At 38.8% G+C, this 17,359-nt stretch overlaps 1 protein-coding gene across 8 annotated transcripts in view; it reads left to right on the top strand.

Moving 5' to 3' along the window:
- Window positions 1–1,406: 1,406 nt before the first annotated feature.
- The window catches only part of LOC101039804 (N-deacetylase and N-sulfotransferase 3), a 204,171-nt gene continuing 188,218 nt past the window's right edge, over window positions 1,407–17,359 (top strand). For 3 of the 8 annotated variants that reach the window (XM_074396968.1, XM_074396966.1, XM_074396967.1), the window contains exon 1: window positions 2,352–3,022. The gene's annotated coding sequence lies outside the window, so the exon portion shown is untranslated. The other 5 variants (XM_074396969.1, XM_074396964.1, XM_074396965.1 and 2 more) reach the window with 4 other exon arrangements.

Here is a 17,359-nt window from a genome sequence, read left to right as displayed (position 1 = left end):
AGGCAGAGGTTGTGGTGAGCTGAGATCATGCCACTGCACCCTAGCCTGGGCCAAAGAGCAAAACTCCATCTCAAAGAAAAAGAAAAAAGATGAAAAGAGCATGACCCTAAGCTGTTTGTAATTCCTGATGGATGGTTGGAAGGAGCAGTAGCTGGTGAAGGCAGCAACTCTCCCAAACAAAAGCAATGAGAAATTTGATTGTCTCTTATCCAACCTAGCTGAAGAAAACCCAAAAATACAGTCATAAGAATAGTCAATATCTTATTTTGTAGAAGTTTTTCTGTTTTTTCTTTCTATGCAGAAGAGGTAGAAAAAGAAAAGAAAAAGTGAGTATCATTTCTGAACCTGCCTACATTCCCTGAAACATTTAGGAATTTATGGATTCATGTATCTTGTCCATTCTCTGAAATCTTGTAGAAGAGCCTGACCGCCTATTGCTTTATCAGTATAAGCAACTGAAGGACAGAGAGTGATAATACTTCCTTTTTTTCAATATTATGTATTCCCAGAGCCATTTAGTAGGTGTTCAATAATGTTTTGATTACTAAAATGATGAATGCATGGCTGCTCAGAAGACAAGGCAGGCTCTCTCTAAGGTAAGGAATACATAGAAATAAATGCAGGTTCTTAAAATTCCTGAAAGGCACAAGACTTCCAGGGGACTCCAACTAAAAACTAAAATAAACAAAGCCAATCTAATGCATGTTATTTGGTGAAAGAATTCTAGCATCTTGACATTTTTGTGGGCTTCCAGAAGGAGCAATTGGTTCCGCCACTTCTGTAACCACTCCATAACATAAAACAAAAAGGATATATAACTTTCTGGCTTTTAAAAACAATTCCAACTAACCCTTTCAGGAATTGGATTCTAACTGAAGATCTTGTACTATGAATCAAAATGCTCTGATAAAGTTAATAAACATCCAGAATATTTAATTTCTATATCATCATTTGGGTCTCTTTCAGTTTCAATGGGTAGAAAATGTAGTCCAAGATGACTTAAGGTAAAAGTGAGTGTATTTGTTTATGAATGAAAAATATCCAGAGATAGAACTTGTTTCAGCCAAAACTCGATTCAGAGCTTGAAAATCTCCATCTGGGTTTCACTTTTCTCCAAGTCCCAGGTCTGCCTTCTTGAGTATCCGCTTTATTTTCAGACTTCACATAGAAACACGAAAAGCTCTAAGCTCACATCTTCATAATTCAAAGTCCAGTAGAAGAGAGTCCATTTCCTTAAGGGAAGGAGGAAAAAAAAAGTCCCAGAATGGTGGTTTTTGTCTCTGATTGGCCAGATTTGGTTTACATACCCACCTATGCTACCAGGATATAAAGCTACCACTGGCCAGACCTCAGCTGTGGGTCTACCAGCGAGTCAGAGCAGCGGCTGACATCACTTGAAGCAAATGGGCTGACGGGTGGGATCAAGTGGTTGGATCTTCCAAAATAAGCAGATGTACTGTTTCAACAAGAGTGTTGGGAAGCAAAACCACACATGGCCAATACAAAGTATCATTGGTAGACCTCACTTACTAAAACTCACATGTTAGTGGAACCAAATGAAATTTTTAAAAATAATTATCATTCGAGTCAGACTTCTAATCAAACTACAGTTCTGGTGAGGACAACCTCACACCTTGAATCCAAAGTGTCTCTTCAGTCGCCGGCCTTCCACTTGTCTTCAGGAGCTGGAGCACACGGCCTTTGACAAAACTGGCGAACAGAGGAAACTTGCAGCCCCGCAGCCACCCTGTGTCCAGTGCCGACCGCAGGAGCACGACAGGCGGGGACGGGACCGCGCGGGTGCGCCCCAGCTTCCCAGCGTCGCCTCAGGGACTCGCACCCCTTTCCCTGGCCGCGCGGGTTTTATCCTTGGCGGCGGCCGCCAACCTGCCTGGAGGGGCCGTTGGACCTGGTAACCCGGGAGCGAAACCCCTGGGGTCTCCTTATCCAGGCCCGGGCAGCAGATTTGCAAGGCCGGCCGGGGCGTGAGCCCCGCGGATGGAGGCGGCTCTCGTCCCCAGCTCCCACTCCCTCCCCTTCCCCGGGGCGGGCGCGCGCGGGCCTGGAGCTGGGAGGCGGCGGCGCGGCCGGGCGGGTCCCGGGGCCCGCAGTTCGCATCCCAGTTCCCGCTCGCCCCGCAGCCGCCGCCAGAACAGTCGGAGTCGCCACCCGCCGTGTCCGCCGGGGATCCAGGGCGCGGAGGGGAGGGGTCGCCCCCGCCGGACCCGGACCCCGGGCACGGTGCGGTCCCCGAGAGCCGCCCAGACGCGGGGCCGCCCCGGGAGCGGCTGAGGCCGAGGACCCGGGGAAGGAGGAGCCCGCGGTGGCCGCAGCCCCAGGTAATCTCCGTGGAGGACGCGCCGGTCTCCGCGCCCAGAAACCCGGGCCGGGCGCCTCGGAAGGCGGACTCCAGAGGCGGCACCTCCGCAAGACAAGTTGATCGCGGCTTGAAATGAGGGAGTCCTGAAACCGACGCTCGTTTTATTTAACCAGCTTTTTTTCTCCTGTTTTAAATAAGTTTATTTAGACAATGGAAAGATAAAAAAGCAAACGGCCTCTTGGGTAACTGTGGGTTTGTAAATGTAATCCTTAAAGTTTTTCATGGCGTGGTTATTTGCTTGCGCATGTTTATTAACCTGTTAATTCTTCGGCTAGTCAGAAAATTGACATGTAAAATATTCTTTGAGGAACGTTACAAGTTTGCTGTTGCATACCAGCATCCTGTTATTTATCAGCTTAGTTAGCATCTGCCTTCCCCCAAAGTGGTACCAAAGTCAGTCCCTTGGCGACGGGTCTTGCATGTGACACTCTTGCCCTCTAGTGCCTCACCAGCTTGGTAGCAGTTTGATGGCTAATATTAATAAGATGTTACATAATATGAGAGTACTGGGCCAGGACTGGTGTTGCTGCCACTTGTAAAGTCAAAAAGCCTGAGCCGATGGTAGCGAGTGCTACTGTTTCCGTTTCTTTTCCATCTATTGCAACTTTCTCAAGCATTTTCAGCTCTGAACTTTAATTCCAGGTAAGTGTATTTATTTATTTATACTATGCATTAATGCCTCACTCATAAATGTAGGGGCTTTTAAGAGATAACTTTGTTTCCAAATCTAAAAATTTCAAGATTGAACAAGTGCCTCATGTTATTCTTGAAAAAGAAATATAGAGCATTTTGATTACATTAAGTGAAACAAAGGACTGTCTCATTCAAGGATAATTTTAAAGCTTCCCTTTCATAAGATTACAGTATTAAAGAAATAACCTCTTGTAGTTGTTTAAGATATTCACCAACTTATAATGATTCTGCAGTAGATTTGTTTAACAGATCACATGTCTGTTGCCTTGACAAAATTTTGTAAGGAACATCAGAGACTTAAACTAAACTACCTGCCTGTCTACACAGTAATGATCCCCTAAAGGTTTTCTATTGGATGCAGTTTATTTTATAGACATTATTTAAAAGTATAAAATTAATAAAATTAAATGCAACTGGAAAGAATCAATCTAGGTATCAAATAGAGAAACTTTAAATTTAAAGAAAATAGATATATCTTCTATTTAATATATTCATTTTGTGGGAGCAGGTAAAAACAAAGTTACATCTTTAAGGGGTTTTCTCAGATCGTTTTTCAAATAGTTTTTCTAATAGCTGGATACTGTTTAAGCATCAAAGTTATTTAATGTCGAAAATTTATTAATATCTATATTCTTTATAAACATTGAAATACAGCAATATATGTAATCTGGAAGAATTTAGAAGAAAACACATCTAGATAATGTAAACAGCTACATTCTTAATACATTTGTATTAAATTAAAATACAAATCAAATGTTGAGATATGTGCAACTGATCTGGGACACGCTTTTTTTTTTTATTTTTTTGCCTTTAGAAATATCGTCTTATCAACTACTGAGCAATGCTGTTCACCACAAGAGAGCAGAATGATATGACACAGAAACTGTAGAATATCTGATATTTAGCCGTAAAGAATTTTTTCTTTTTCTTCATCTATAGCTTTCTATCAATATTATATTTGAGATAGAGATTTCAGATAGAAGTTTGAAATAGGCTCCTTTTGAAAATAGTACTGAACACGTAAAGAGGCTTGCCTAAGATAAGCTCTTTGTTTTTTTCTTTCTCTGGTTAACACAGTATTTACCATTTCTAATTTTGTTATTGTTTTTCTTTAGCACCTTGATGGTAAAACAGAATATTTGTTTCTTTGTGTAAATAATGTTAATTTTAAGCTCATCACATGAATTAATTTTCTTCATAGTCTTTAAAATGAAAGATTCTAACATTACTAAAATGTTTTAGATAAAATAAAACTTTTATCTCTTTCTGGAGATATTTATTATAGTTTAATTTGGTGGAGTTATATATACTATACCTTCTCTTAAATTTTCTTGAGAAAAGCATTATTTCTGAACATTGCAGCAATTATTAATTTTTAGTGTAACTGAAAAGTTTGTTAGAAGTATATATAGTAAAAGAGATAATCAGGCATTGGAGGTTCTTTTTGTAAACAATATATTCTGCTAAAGAAGTTATTATAAGCTAAAATATAAATATTTAATTGTTTACCTGTCATTTCAAAATTTTAAAAATGTAAAGAAATTACAATTTTTTCTTTTAATCTTGGGACTCTGATTGTATGACTTCCTTGAAACCTGGTTGAGTTTCAGCTGCTTTTTGGTGATTAGGGCCAATTTTGTAACCTAAATGTGCATTTGTTAAGATACAAAATATATTTTTTAAAACTACATACAAATACTTTGTGATTTATATGCACTATAAAATCAGGGAAATTGAATAAAGGATAAAAACACTATTCTCAATTAAATGAATGCCTTGAATTTCTAATTTCTTAACAGTACAGACAGTAAGAGAAGACAGCGGAAGTTCACTTTCCCTGTGCTATGTCTGTTGTAAATGGGCATTCACACAGAAATGCATGAACTCTGGACACCTGTCCAGATTAGGGAACGCTGCCAGGCCGCAAAAGTAACAACTTGCATCATAAAGGTAATCAGTCTGAACAATGGTCAAAACTATTGTATGACTGAAGTTTCTCTTAGATTAGTGAAGAGGTGGTTTTAGTATTTGTTGGTTTGTCTGTTTGTTTGTTTATGGTAAAAAACTACACTCTTAGATACCTGCATATGACAATGAGTGATTTATTCTTTCCTGTTACTCTAAATATTTTCATCAATTTCATGTGAGTTATAGGATGAGGAAAAAAAAAAAAGTAGTACCTACTACAATTAATTAATGTCTATAATAAATAATTTCCCAAAATCTTCTACAAATTACTGAGGACTATAATTCTTGATTATCTGCCAAATAAGAGCTTAAAAATCAATTATTGTAGTCCTATCCTAAAACCTTTAAGCATCTCAGTGATGAATATCCATTTTACATATATTTCATTGCTGAATGTTTGTGTTTGATTAAAATATTTGAAAATGACATGAAGGTAGATCTAAATTCTAGACCTGGCTCTGCCAAGAGAGGAGTGGCCTTGAACAGCTCCCTTGCTGGCTCTGGGGTTTGGTTTCCTCACCTGAAAAATGAGGATTCCAGAGACCTTTTTTCATCCTGTTTGTTCAGCATTTTAGAAATTGCCCTGGAGGACAGGATGAAGACACATGAAAAAACATCAGTAAATAATACAAAGTTCAACTTGGTGATAAGTACTATTGTCTAGATTTTTGCTAGTAGAGATGTTACAGTTCATACTCATAGAATGGTTACCTTGTGCCAGGCACTGTTTTACTTTACGTATTAATTTCCAGCTTATATAATTTTCACAAAGATTATTTAAGGTAAATATTATTCCTGTTCCACAAATGAGGAAATTGAGGCACTGAGAGGGTACCTACCTGCCTAAGATCACATCCCTGGCAAGTGGTGAAGCTGGAATTCAGCTTGTCTGGCTCCAACACACACTCCTTTAACCATTATATTACATTGTCTCTCTACAGGTTTCAAATATTTGTTCTTGATATGCCTCTTGATGTAACAGAGGCAATCCATATGCCACTCCAACAATTTCCACCACTTCCCTTACATAAGAAATACTCATTCATTCACCCAGGAAGTATTTACCAAGCATCTACTTTTGTGCCAGGCATAAAGCACACCACAGGACAATTAAATGAGTATATAAAGTATAAGTTAAATTAAGTTAAATTAAGTATATAAAGTTTAGTTTAGGCGATTTCTTTCTCCTCTTTTGCTACCCTAGTTAGGTTGAGTCTCTCACTTGTTCTAAAAGGTGCCCAAGGTAACAGAGGAATAATTTACCTGACTCCTTTATTGATGTGTCCATCAAATAGAACCTTCAACCTCCTCAAGACTCCCTATACCATATTTTTTCATTATTCCTTCCTACCCTTTTTGCATCATCTTCTCTCTGCACATTGGGTGTCTTTCCTTCTCCGGTTCATGTAACCTAATAGAGCCAACACTGATTCGTAACTTTACATCTTACAGTCCAGGCAACTAACGAGGAGTCAGGTTAACACTCTTTTGTTCCAATTATTCTAGTGAATAACAAAGAAAAGGCTTGGATTAGACCCGGAAAGCTTCATCGTCAGCACTCACATGTGTCATATGTGAGCATACGTGACAGAATATGTCAGCATATTTTGATGCATGCATTCTGGTCCAATCTTAGAGGGTATAGGCAGACATTTTTCCCCTTAAATAGAGAATAAACAGCAAACAGCAGTGGGGTGGTTTTCTCCTCTTGCGTTACTGGATGGCATAACACTGAGGGAGGTAAATAAAACATATTCTTCCCTTCATAATTTTTAATACAAAGAGGGAGGGAGAATTACAATGGAAAGTCATTTTCCATTTAATGTACCAAACAAAGCTAATGCTCTCAAGTGCAGCTTTTCTCTCATCCATCTTTTAAAAATTGCAGTTCTAGAGACAGAGGGTATTCTTGGTCATACTCCATGTAAATCAGCTTCTTACTTGCCTACCACAGCAGGGTTTAATTAACGTGACACAATTTCACACATTCTTTCCCCAAGAAAAGCTTGCTCTTGTCAATTTTTAATATTATTACTAAATTACTTTTAGCAAATCCACATAATGTATTTGAGGCCTCCCGCTGCATTTTTCAACATTACAAACTATAATTTTATAGTTCATTCCTTTTTCAGGAAAAGGAATATTGTCAGCATCTTTTAAATATCTTTCATTTATGTTAGAACCTGAAGCTCTTTAGTTATTAATACTCATTTTCCAGATGGTAATCTTTTTTCACTTTTCTTGTACTGCCAACTTTAACATGATTCTATTTCATTTAGAAATTGATTTTTACTTTGGGATGATGGTGGGTGTTAGTGGAAGAGAAAAGATAGGTTACGTTGACAAGTAGGCACTTCCTCTTGCAAATATTACTTGCAAAATATATGTTTGTATATATTGGGTTCTTTCAGTATGTATATGGAATTGTCTGTGATTCCAAAAACTAATTACTTCCTCTGCCTTTTGTTAATGGTAAATAATTAATGGCTAATATTTGCTTGGTGGAGTCTTTGTAAAAACAGATACACTGCAAAGCAATTCTATTCATGCTGAATTCTGAAAAATCTCAGAATGGGAAAAAATAAGTAGTTGAGTAAATTTCAGTGAAAAGCACATTCTGGATACGCCTGATTTATGGCTCTGATCAAGTGGTCACTGCTATTCGCAACGTTTATATTATCGCCTTGACTGTTTGAGGCCAGTGTGACTGATGAAGGTAGCCGTTCATGGAAGATGGTTTGACTTAAATATTGCCCTAGTTTGTGAGTGCCAGCTGCTATTTGTAAAATTTAGTAGAGGCCTTTTTTCACTCATTCAACAATTATTCAATGGGCTGTTCTCACTTCAAGCACTCTATTAGACATTAAAAATACAGAAGTGAACAGGACAAGTACTTACAGATGTTTCCAAGCTATACAGAAAAATTATGTAACTAATTATAACAGAAAACCGCATAAGTAATTATAACTTTGGCACATACTACAGAGGTAAAGTAGAAAGTGATGTGAGAATGCATAACAGGGAAGCCTGACAGATCATGGGGATCAGGGAAGACTTTTGTGAGGCAGGGATATTTATACTTAGAACCATAGGATTGGGAAGATGAAGCCAGATGGGGAAATGGAGTAAAAAACTTCCAGACTAACAGCATGTGGAAAGACCCCAAAACAGGAAAGAGATTATCTCTTTGGGGGAACTGAAAGAGGACCCATTTGCCTGGAACTTAGAAAGGAGAGTATCATATAACCAGGCCTGAGAGATAAAAGTGGAAAGCATACCACACAGGGTCTTGTGGGACATGTACAAGAATATGAATTTTAACCAGCAAGTAAAATAAGCAGCCATTGACAGGATCTCAGCTGGAAAGAAGTAACAGAGTTCCGCTTTGATGTTGCATTGAGAAAATGGTAGAGGGAGCCAAGAACATTTGTGGTGAGATTAGTTGCTGCAAGTGAAAGAAGGTGTTAAGGATGCACAATTAGGTGATTGTGGGGACCTGAGGATGGCTTTAGTAGGAAGATTACAAATTCAGTTTTAGACAGGTTAAGTTTGCTTGTGACATGATTCTACTGGAATATAATAAGGAAGGGCACAGTCAATGGGAGTTGTTGTTGCTATTATATCAAGTTGATAGTTCAGTATAAAATCCTAGAGCCTAGAGGAAGGAGGTCTGAGTTACAAATGAACATTTGGAATTTACTAGAGTGTAGATGGTAATGGAAACCAAGAAGTATATGAGCTCATCTAAGGAAAGGGGGATGGATAAAAAGAAGCCCAAGGACATGGTGCTGGCAATGCCTCTGACTGAGCCTCTTTGTTCTAAGATCCATCTGACTTTAGATATCTGCACTAAGGTGGGCTTATGTGCTTCCCACACTCTGCTCAAGCTAAAGTGCTCATACCTGTCCCTTTATGAACCCTTAGTACACTTTTCACTGGCCATCTTCGGGATATTTCTCTCATTTCCTGTGTTATTTCTATTATTATCATCATAGCAGATAAATTTTGTTTGTTCATTGTATATGCCAAACACTATTATAAAGAGCTTTGTGTTGTTGTTGTTGTTGTTTTGAGACAGGGTTTTACTCTGTCGCCCAGGCTGGAGTGCAGTGGTGTAATCATGGCTTACTGTAGCCTTCATCTCCCAGGCTCAAGCAATCCAACCACTTCAGCCTCCCAAGTAGCTGGGACCACCTACCACCATACCCAGTTAATTTATTTATTTATTTATTTATTTATTTATAGATTTATATAATTTATAAACAACAAAATTTATATATAAATGTGTGTGCATGTGTATGTGTGTGTGTATATATATATATATATATATATATATATATATATATATATAATTTATAGAGATGGAGTTTTGCTTTGTTGCCCAGGCTGGTCTCCACCCCTAAGCTCAAGTGATATGCCCACCTCAGACTCCCCTTGTGCTGGGATTATAGGGGTGAGCCACTGCACCCAGCCTCATTAAAACCCTCTTAGGAAGGTATCGCAGCCAATTTTCTTATAAGGAAGCTGTAGCATCTAAAGGTAGTAGCTTCCCAATATGTATTTCCTACTTGTTCCTAGCATGGAAGGAAGTTATCTTCCCAGGTGTGTGGTATCTTTGATGCAGGCTATTGGAGTTCACATTTCAGTTCTACCTCTACTAGTTGTGGCATCTTGAGCAGGTTACTGAACTTCTAAAGGGTCTAACACAATTTCAGTACCTATGTAAGTGTTTATTAATATTAACTGCATTGCCATTGTTATCCTGCCTTCTCATATCATATTATTTCCTTTAGGGTGCCTTATAGGAAATCTTGATGATGTGGTGACCTTTATAACTGATCCAACATTGTAACTTTCTTGAACCTAACTATGTCAGAATGCCTGCTTAAGTAATTTTGTTGATTTTCGAAACTTAAAATACAGTTTCTTGGTCATTCGGCATAGCCCTCATCATAGGTTGAACAGGGAGCAGAATTCACCCACAGCTATCAGTTCTGTACTGTTGATCAAGACAGTTATGTCCATGGGAACTCTTTGATATCCAGGCTAGTGTGTTTGCTCTGTACTTATTCAGAGTACCCTGCTGACCATGCAAATGTCTTCAATTTTCTATGTGTTTTTGTGAAAGTGTTTTAACAACATATTCATCACTATACTGAAATGTTTACATGTTGATATTGTTGGCCTTTAAAAGTGTTTTCATCTCATTTCTTATTTGAAAAATTACTGAGAAGAAGTGTGAGCCATATGCCCTTGGAAATTTCAGTCTAACAATGAAGACAGACATTAGATAAATAATACTGTTAATAATATTTCATAAGAGTTATGATAAAGTCTCCAAAGGGAGCCGTCTAAAGGGGAAGAATAGAGTTGGTCAGCAAAGGCTTTCCTCAGGAATTGGGTTTCTGTAGCACATTCAGATGTTTCTGTGACCTGTCAATTCCAAAGATTTTGTTTATTTTTTGTCTACATCCAACTATTTTAAATAACATTAGGATTGTGTTGTCTAATCACATGTATAACTTGGTCCATATATCTATCTGAATCTGAAGTGTACATCACTGAATCAAGTAAGTTTCCCCTCCAAGCTTTGTGTTTCTATTATAGTGGCATCTTTATCTTCTAGTCCCCAAGCCTGCTACCTCCCCAAACCATAAACATGTTCTTTTCTTCTTTCTTCACAAATATCTCTCACTTCCATTTTCCCTCATAACAACCTTAATCTAGACCTACACCACCTCCCAGATGGATTACAGCAGCAGCCCCTTAGCTGGGACTGTCTCGACTCTGCCTACTTCTTCACTCGGTACAGTGTGGCATGTTCTCTCTCTGTTCATATTAATGTTATTCTTCATTCTAGGTGTCACTATGACACTAATCATCTGTAAACACCATCTTTATCAAATCCCTCTGTTCAAATGCACCCAATGCTCTTTATTTTCAAGTTCATGCCCTTGTACTTCACAATCACTTTCAAGGATATTCATTAATCTGCAGCACTTTTTTAGTCAAATATTATTTCCATTTTCAACTCAAAACACAGTATCCTATATTTTAGTTAATTTCACTCAGAGCTAAGCACATTGCAACTACTCCATTTCTTCAACCTTGCCAGGGAGTTTTGCCTGGCATGTTGTCCCCATCCTCATATCCAAACCCAGTGTATCATGGCATGTCCCTCTCAAGTGTCATGTCTCTTAGAAATTGCCACCGACTTTCCTAAGCTTTACTAATATCTCTCTGCCTCTGTCTGTCTCTCTCTCTCTTTTGAAACCTGTAACAGAGAGTCTCTACCACATAAATCACTATTTATTATGTATAACATACTGTTAGCTGCTGTTTCACAAGTCTCATTTACCTTAATAGAGTCCATTCTCTAGGAGAAAGAATTATTCCTAATATCCTAATATACTTCTGGGGTGTCCACAGCACTTAGTACAGCACTAATTCCAAAGCAGGTGTTCAATAAGTACCTGATCACTAATTGCATAATGGTAAGAGTTTTTGGTGAGTGAAAGTTTTATCTACCATAGATAATATGATATTAAATTTATCCCATGTTGGGATGCTCTGATTACATTTACTTAACATTGAATGTCATAGTTATTTGTAACCTCAAGAGATAAGTTAAAGCATTAGAATAAAGTAAAACTGTCAAATTAACCTACAGGCATAAGATGCCATTGTATTCCATTTATTCCACAAAAAAAGTCATTGCTTTTTGTGGCACAAGTGATGTAGTGATAGACAAAAGAAAGGTATTATCTCTACCCTCTTGGAGCTTCCAGGCATACAGAGAGGCTGACTTTAAACAAAATTTTGATTATGGCAATAAGCACAAAGGAGATATTCTTTTCACAATGACCATGTATAGCCACTGAGTCTTACCAAGTTTGGAAAGTCAGAGAAGGCACCACAAGGCAATTGTGAGGAAGAGCTTAATTTTCCATATTTATCCATCTGCATGATGCCTCCCAAGTGAAGGGCTCAGGTGAAGTCTGTACCTTTGCCTCTGCCTATTGCTATAGTGCCACCTTCCACAGGAGGAGTGACAGCAACAGTTCAGTCTATCCTGAAGTTTTAAGAGCTAAGAGAAACGTGGCAGAGAATGGGAAGTAGCTGTCCTTGGCTGAGTTTGCAGTGTGAACAGTAAGTTCTGAGAATCGGTACCAGGGACTGACATTGATATGGCAACGTGAGATGTGCAATTGAAAAGGGTTTGCAGAAAACAGGAGAATTTTAATGTATTCATCTAAATATGTTAGACCACAAGAACCAAAAGCGAAACACGGCATGTTCTCACTCATAGGTGGGTGTTGAACAATGAGAACATGTGGACTCAGGGAGAGGAGCATCACACACTGGGGGCAGTTGTGGGGGTAGGGAAGAGATGGGGGGTGGGGAGGGATAACATGGGGAGAAATGCCAGATATAGTATGCACCTAAAGTAAAATAAAATATAAAATAAAATAAATAAATATGTTAGACCAGTTCCTCAGGGACATACATTGGAATTTTCTTTAGCTTCTGGAGGAAACTTGAAGAGTTTAATGGAAAAGAAATGTCCTTCAGCATTTTATAATGGCTAACAGAGAAGGTAACTTTGATAGGCTCCTAACATCTGTCCTAAATAGTGAGAGCAAATACTCCTCACCACTTTGCCCTCATCGCAGATAAGAACTGTATAAGTTACATGCCTTTCACTTTTGACAAAGGGAATAAATTGTAAAATGCTGCTATCTGAAATGGAAAATGTAGCAATACATTTTATATCTAGTCAAAAACAGTTCACAGGTAAAACTGAAACATAGAAATGGGAAGATATGAGATTTCGTACTCTGCTGTTATGCTCCAGAATATTATAGTCATAGCATGTACATAACTTTAAAACTACTATTACTTATCAAATGAAATAACTATAATTACAACAAACACTCTGTTGCCCAGGTAAATTTTTATTTGCTTAAATATAATCTGTACCTATACAAGTGTATTTAAAAGAACCCTCATATGGCATGTTAAGTTCTCACCCCCTTTCTTTGCAGTGTTTGTAAGATTTGTCCCCTCCCTGCAATTCTCCCTAACCTATGATGATTAACAGTTTATGACTGCATTGTGAGAAATGAGACTGCACTGGCCTGCCTGATTAACTCTCTAAGATTGCTCTATGATATTCTCCATGTTATTAATTCTTTTCACAGAAAAAAATCTTACTGTTATGTTATCCCCCTAATCAAGAAAGTATAATGTCTCCTGTTTTCTTCTGTTTTGTGTGGCTCTAACGGAATACCACAGACTGGGTAATTTATAAACATTAATTTATGTGGCTCACAATTCTGGAGGTCTGGAAGTCTGTGAGCATGGTGCTGGAATGTGGTGAGGGCCTTCTTACTGTGTCATCTCATGGTGGAAGGTTGAAGGGCAAGACAGCATGCACAAAGGGGCAAGAGATCAAGAGCAGGCCAAACTTGCTTTTATAACACTCTCGAGATAAGTAACCCCCTTCCAAGATAATGATACTTATCTATTCGTGAGGGTAGACCCTCTTATCAGGCCCCACCTCCCAACACTGTTGCATTGGTGATTAAATTTCCAACACAAAAACTTTGGGGAACACATGCAAACCATAAGATCACCCTACAGACTTTCACAACCTCTGTACTCTCAAGGCTTCCCCTAATCTGGGTTACCCATATATAGTCAAATTTATTTTTTAAGTGTTTCTCACTCTTTCCTCCCACTCATCATTCATGATCCTTGCCCAATATTGCATTCACTCCTGCCTCTGTAACATTCCCTCTATCTCATATGTCTATTCAAATTACTCCCATCCTTCAAGGCTCTACCCAAATCCTACTCACACATTCTGGAGCATTTCACAGACTCCCCCACTTGCCATGATCACTTTCTTCTCTCATCCTGTTATTGTCATTGTCTCTAATCCATAACCCACACATTATTATCATTCTTTTCACTGTCTCTGCTTTATAATTTAGAATGTTTTAAAGAAATTCACTCTGTTGAACATTTATATATTAAATAGAATGAGAGCTGCCCCATAAATATTTGAATTTATGACATATATATCCTAAATATTTTAATGAATGAACTACAATATAAAATTTAAAACATAAATAACATGTTTATCCTGTAAATAGAATATCCTATAAATATCCTACAATTCTATTCCAGAATATATCATTCATAAAGATAATCGTATTGTTCAAAATATTATTCACTGCTTATGTCATAGAATTTGGGAACCAGAATGTTGTTGGTGATCATTTATTCTAACCATATCATTTTAGTTGGTACAGGGGCCCAAATAACACAATGAATAAGAAGCAGAGGTGCAATAGACCCTAATCTTATGATAAACACTAAATACAGTATTTTTCACCAGTGCTGCTTGTTGTATCAGCTAGCTTTTAGCCTGCCTTATGTACAATCACAAGACCTGTCTTAATTTTTTTTAAATTTCCCATTATAATTCTCACAAAGTTCCAGGGCCATAAAAGTCTAATAAGCTTTTGCTCTAAGAAGCACCCAGAAATTCCAGAGAAGGAAGGCAAGATGGCCAACTAGATGCAGCAAAGAAACGCTATTCCCACTGAGAAAAACCAAGGGTTTGAGTAAATCAACATAATTTGGATAGATCTCTAGAGAGAAAATACTAAAAGTGGATGGAGATACAATGCAGATGCTGAGGCTGAGAAGGGAGAAGGCAGGCACAAGGTACTGGAATATGGGGGCTAGTCCCCTGCCCTAAACAGCTCCTGAGGAATAGGTACATGAAGGGACTGTGGTACTGTCCACCCTCGCCACGGGCCTATGGGATCCTGGCTTAGAGGGCCCCACATCCCTCAGGACATTTGAGCTGTCAAAGGGATCTGATTGGAGAGTAGACAAAGACAGAGCTTCACCCAGCATGGAACAGGGGGGCCTTTGTACATGGTGCAGCTCTGGCAGAACATGGTAATAGGCTTCCATAACCTAGGTCTCCCCATCTCCCTCCAAAAAGCTTTAGCCCCAGCTAACCACTGGGCCAGAAGAAAGTAGGACTGACTTCCCTGTGGGACTCGGTTATGTCTGTTTTTCAGGCCTTCCAGCCTGCCAGCACTTTCAGGGCCACACCCTAGAAGCCCTAAAGGAATGTGTGCACAGTACCGTCTCTGCTGCCCAGCCTGGCTGCCTTGCTCCACCTGATTATGTTCCTGGTGGCTTGGGAGCACTTTATTTTCCTTACCACACCCAGAATCCAGATCCAAGTGCCTGAAGGATGGACCCCCAAGCCAATCCAAGTGCTTGAGGGCTGCAACAGCCAGCTTGGGAGTGCCAAGCCAAGTTCTGTGGCTGGCACTCAAGTGGGAGAGAAGCTCACACTCTCAAAGCACTAAGAGGAGTGAAACACTCATTCATGGGCTGGAATGAGAGTGGGCATGCCTCCCTCTACAGGACTGACCAGGAAAGGTTATCTCCTATCTCTGTGATGCAACTTCTGGCCTGGGAGCCCTGCAGCCCAGAACACCTAACAAAAGAAATCCAGACACACTGTCAGTGATCAGAGGGGCTCCCCCAAGGTCCAAGAGTGGACATGGTGAGAGGTCATCTCTCTCCCTTGCCACCTCGGAGCACAGCTGCAAATGTGAAAATTAGAGAGGAGCCATGCAGCTAGAGAAGAAGCTGTCTACTGCCCATTACTCTCCAGCATCATCTACTGGATCCCAGCCCAAACTACAACGCCAAAAATATTTTGCCACTATACACCTCTGTGAAACCAAAGGCAAGAATTCAGCCGCAAATAAAGACCCTATACAAAGCTTTGGCCATGTGAAAACATCCAGAAACAAATCCAACTGAAGTACTCAATTTACATCACTGTTAAAGAAACACTGGGCTTCTTAGATGTGAAAAAAATCATACTAAGAATTCTCCCTAGCAACTTAAAAAGTTAGAGTGTCTCCTTACCTTCAAATGAGTCCACTAGCTCCCCAGCAATGGTTCTCAACCAATCTGAAATGACAGGCATAGAATTTAGAATCTGGATGGCGAGAAAGGTCAAGATTCAGAAGAAAATTGAAACCCAATTCCAGGAATTTATTTATACTATCCAAGAGATAAAATATGAAATACGATCCAGTTTAGTTCCATGTAAGGAAGAACTAAACTGAACTTGTGGAGCTGAAAATTTTAGTATAAGAATTTCATAATACAATTAGAAGTATTAACAACAGAATAGACCAGACTGTGAAAAGAACCTCAAAGCTTGAAGACGGGATCTTTAAACCAACTCAGTCAGACAAAACTATAGAAAAAGAATTGTTAACAATGAACAAAACCTCTGAGAAATATGGGTTATGTAAAGACACCAAATTTATTATTGGCATTCTTGAGAGAGAAGGAGACAGAATAAGCAACTTGGAAAATATATTTGAGTATGTAATCCATGAATCTATTTCCCTAATCACACTAGAGACATAGAGCTACGATTTCCAGAAATACAGAGAACCTATGCTGGTTACTATATGAGATGACCATCCTTAAGGCACACAGTCATCAGATTCACCAAGGTCAATGCAAAAGAAAAAATCTTAAAGGCAACTAGAGAGAAGAAGGGTCAAGCCATGTACAGATGGAACCCCATTAAGCTAGCAGCAGACCTTTCAGCAGAAACCTTACAAGCCAGAAGCATTTTAAAAACAAAAATTCCAACCAAGAATTTCATATGACACCTAACTAAGTTTCTTAGGAGAAATATATATAAAATCCTTCTCAGACAAGCAAGTGCTGAATGAATTCATTTCAACTAGACCAGCCTTACAAGAGGTTCTTAAGGGAGTGCCAAATATAGAATTGAAAAGCAACACCTGCTACCACAAACACACTAAGCACATAGCCTGCAGGCACTATAATCCAAGTAGGCAATCAAGTCTACATAACAACCAGCTAACAACATGACGTCAGGACCAAAATCTCACATATCAACACTAATACTGATTGTAAATGAGCTAAACCTCCCACTGAAAACACACAGAGTAGCAAGCTAGATAGAAAAACAAGACCCAACCATCTTCTGTTTTCAAGAGACTGATTTCACATGTAATGGTACCCACGGGTGCAAAGTAAAAGGATGGAGAAAGATCATGCAAACGAAAAACATACAAAGATCAGGAGTTACTATTCTTATTTTAGATAAAACAGACTTTAAACCAATAAAAAGTAAGAAAGGCAAAGAATGGCAATACATAATGAAAAAGAGCACAATCCAACAACAAGATTTAGCTATCCTAAATACATATACACCCAACATTGGAGCAC

The sequence above is a fragment of the Saimiri boliviensis genome, chromosome 3 (genome assembly GCF_048565385.1).
Source record: "Saimiri boliviensis isolate mSaiBol1 chromosome 3, mSaiBol1.pri, whole genome shotgun sequence".
NCBI classification, from domain to species: domain Eukaryota; kingdom Metazoa; phylum Chordata; class Mammalia; order Primates; family Cebidae; genus Saimiri; species Saimiri boliviensis.
The sequence above is the reverse complement of the archived record's forward strand: the minus strand, read 5'-3'. Positions and strand labels throughout refer to the sequence as shown.